Source organism: Saccopteryx bilineata, chromosome 11, assembly GCF_036850765.1.
Source record: "Saccopteryx bilineata isolate mSacBil1 chromosome 11, mSacBil1_pri_phased_curated, whole genome shotgun sequence".
Classification (NCBI taxonomy): Eukaryota; Metazoa; Chordata; class Mammalia; order Chiroptera; family Emballonuridae; genus Saccopteryx; species Saccopteryx bilineata.
In genome coordinates this window covers 33,369,781-33,373,632 of record NC_089500.1, presented here as the reverse complement: position 1 = coordinate 33,373,632, position 3,852 = coordinate 33,369,781, and positions in this window count along the sequence as shown.

Genomic DNA, 3,852 nt, shown 5'->3' with positions numbered 1-3,852 from the left:
TGAATCACATTGATTGATTTGAGAATATTGTACCAGCCTTGCTTCCCCAGAATAAATCCCACTTGATCATGGTGTATGATTTTTTTCATATATTGCTGGATCTGGTTTGTTAATATTTTGTTGAGGATTTTAGCATCTGAATTCATCAGGGATATTGGCCTATAATTTTCTTTCTTTGTGTTGTCTTTGCCTGGTTTTGGAATCAGAATTATGCTTGCCTCATAAAAGGAGCTTGGAAGTCTTCCTTCCTCTTGAATTTTTTGAAAAAGCTTGAGAAGGATAGGAGTTAGTTCTTCTTTGAATATTTGGTAGAATTCACTTGTGAAGCCATCAGGCCCAGGACTTTTCTTTTTTGGGAGTTTTTTGATAACTGTTTCAATCTCATTTGTTATAATCAGTCTGTTTAGGTTTTTTGATTCTTCCAGAATAATTTTTGGAAGATTATGTTTCAAGGAATTTCTCCATTTCATCTAGGTTGTCTAGTTTTTTGGCGTACAGTTCTTCATAGTATTTTCTTACAATATTTTGTATTTCTGTTGTGTCAGTTGTTATTTCTCCACTCTCGTTTCTAATTTTATTTATTTGAGTCCTCCCTCTTTTTCTTGGTGAGTCTGGTTAAAGGTTCATCAATCTTGTTTACCTTTTCAAAGAACCAGCTCCTGGTTTCATTGATCCTCTGTATTGTTTCTTTAGCCTCTATGTCATTTATTTCTGCTCTGATATTTATTATTTCCTTCCTTCTACTAGCTCTGGGCTTTACTTGCTATTCTTTTTCTAGTTCTTTTAGATGTAGGGTCAACTTGTTTATTTGAGCTTTTCTTAGCTTTTTGAGGCATGCCTGTAGTGCTATGAACTTCCCTCTCAACACTGCTTTTGCTGTGTCCCATAAATTTTGAGTTGATGTATGCTCATAATCGTTCATTTCTAGGAATTTTTAAATTTATTCCTTGATCTCATTGTTTACCCATTCATTACTTAATAACATGCTATTTAGTTTCCAAGTGTTTTGAGTATTTTTCAGTTTTTCTGTTGTGGTTGATTTCTAGTTTCATGCCATTGTGATCAGAGAAAGTGCTCGATATTATTTAAATCTTCTTACGTTTGTTGAGACCATTTTTGTGCCCTAACATGTGGTCTATTCTAGAGAATGTAGCATGAGTGCTTGAAAAGAATGTAAATTCTGCTGTTTTAGGGTGAAAGGTTCTGAAGATATCTATTAAATCCAGTTGATCTAGTATGTCCTTTAAGTCTGCTGTTTCTTTGTTAATTTTCTTTCTTGAGGATCTTTCTAGTGATGTTAGTGGGGTATTGAAATCCCGTACTATTATAGTATTGCTGTTGATCTCACCCTTTAAATCCATCAAAGTCTGCTTTATATATTTAGGTGCTCCTATATTAGGTGCGTAGATATTTATAAAGGTTATATCTTCCTGTTGGATTGCTCCCTTTATCATTATGTAGTGACCTTCTTTATCTCTAACTATAGTCTTTATTTTAAAGTCCATTTTGTCTGATATAAGTATTGCTACCCCAGCTTTTTTTTCATTTCCATTTGCATGAAATATTTTTTTCATCCTTTTATCTTCAGTCTATGTGCATCTTTTGTTTTAAGGTGTTTCTCTTGTAGACAGTATATATGTATGGGTCCTGTTTTCTTATCCACGCAGCTACCTTATGTCTTTTGATTGGATAATTTAATCCATTTACATTTAAGGTTATTATTGATATGTAATTGTTTATTGCCATTTTATTCTTTAAAACTGTATTCCTCAAAAAAAAAAAGAAACTTTATTCCTCTTTTGCTATATTCTTTTTCTCCTTTTATCTGTTTACAACAGGGCCCTTAGCATTTCTTGCAGCCTTGGTTTCATTGTAGTTAATTCCTTGAGTTTTTTTTTTTCTGGAAAGCTTTTTGTTTCTTCTTCAATTTTAAATGATAGCCTTGCTGGATAAAGTAGTCTTGGTTGTAGGTTCTTGTTCTGCATTACTTTGAATATTTCTTGCCATTCCCTTCTGGCCTCAAGTGTTTCTGTTGAGAGGTCAGAAGTCATCCTTATGGGGGCTCCTTTGTAGGTGATAGTCTTTTTTTCTCTAGCAGCTTTTAATATTTTCTCTTTATCACTTAGCTTTGGTATTTTAATTATGATGTGTTTTGTTGTTGATTTCTTTGGGTTTCTCTTTATTGGAGTTCTCTGTGCTTCTTGAACATGTGAGATGTTTTCCTCCCTTAATTGAGTGAATTTTTCAGCTATGATATGCTTGAACAAAGTCTCTATCCCTTTTTCTTTCTCTTCTTCTTCAGGAATCCCTATGATGCAAATGTTATTTCTCTTCATGTTGTCACAGAGCTCTCTTAGAGTTTCCTCAGACTTTTTGAGTCTCTTTTCTTTTTTCTGTTCTGCTTCCATGCCTTTATTTATCTTGTCCTCTAACTCACTGATTCAATTCTCAGCTTCATCCATCCTGGTTTTAATTCCTTCCATTGTGTTCTTCATTTCTGATATTGTTTTTGTCATTTCTGACTAATTCTTTTTTATTATGTCAATGTCATTTTTTATATTTGCTATCTCTTTATTTAGGTGTTTGTAATGACCATCTATTGTTGTTCTAATATCTTTGAGTATCCTAACAATCATTATTTTAAACTCTGCATCTGTTAATTTGGTTATATTTGATTCATTCAGGTCCTTTTCTGGGGATTTCCCTTGATTCATTTGTGTTGCAATTCTCTGCCTTCTCATTTTGTCTGTGTAAAGGAAGGTTTTGGCCACTGGAGTCCACTGGGTGTGGCCTCTGTTCCCTAGGTATGGTCTGTCTGCAGTCCCGCCACCACCTCTGCTGTTGCTGCCTAGGGCATTTGGGTATGGGCGTTTCCGGTGCCTGCCCACTAGGGCTATTGCTGTGGTTTCCGCCTCTCCTTCATGGGAGTGGCTGTGATCACATGCTCAGGTGTACAAGCCTTGGTGGCCTTGGCCTTTGCCCTGCCCCTGTGGGTGGAGTTATGCTCGGCCCTGAGGGCAGTGACGAGCACCTTTGCTCAGCTGTGGGTCTCCGCCTGTTTCCAGGCTTTTGCCCTGTCCTTGCCAGAGGAGCCCGCTCATAGGATGGCTGCAAGCCTTGGCTCCACAGGCCAGGTGGGACTGCATGCCCACGTTCAGTAGTGGGACTCTGCTTGTTCTGGGTTTTTCGCTCCACGCCCACGGGAGGAGCCGGCTCCCAAGTCAGGCCACAAGCCTTGGTTCAGTGGGTGGAGCAAGGCTGTGCTCTTGCGCCCTTGCTCAAGGGCTGGTCTCCACCCCTTCCAGGGTTCCTGCCCTTCTCCCACAAGCTGGATTACAGGCTGTCCGCAGCTGGGCTTGACCGCTTTTGCACGCCAATTCTTCCCCAGCCGGGCAAGACTGAGCTCACACCCAGGCCCAGTGGTGGCCAGCCAGCTTCTGCCCTTGCTGACAGAACTGTGCTTCCGCAGCCCGCCGCCGCCCTCCCTCTGGCGCGCCCTCAGCCATGTGGGTAGGGGCACTGCAGCTCAGACCCTAACACTCACTACTGTAGTCCCGAAAGCTCCCTCCTTCTAAGTGAATCTGCTCTGTGTGCCGTGGGAAAGCTTGTTTGGCTGGTGTCCTGCTTCCCTTTGCTGGTATTGCTGTTTCCAGGGGAAATATTCACTTCAGATTTGGGGAGTGACTCGTCCCAGGAGTTAGGGTGGCTGTCTCCCAAAATGTTTCTCCCTGTGCCTGCTAGATTACACTCTCTTCCTGCTACTCTGGTACTCTCCTCTCTCCCCGTCCCCCGGAGCCCCAGGTGAGTGGTTGTGAGAGAAGTTTTCTGCACAGTCCCTTTAAGAAGAATCCT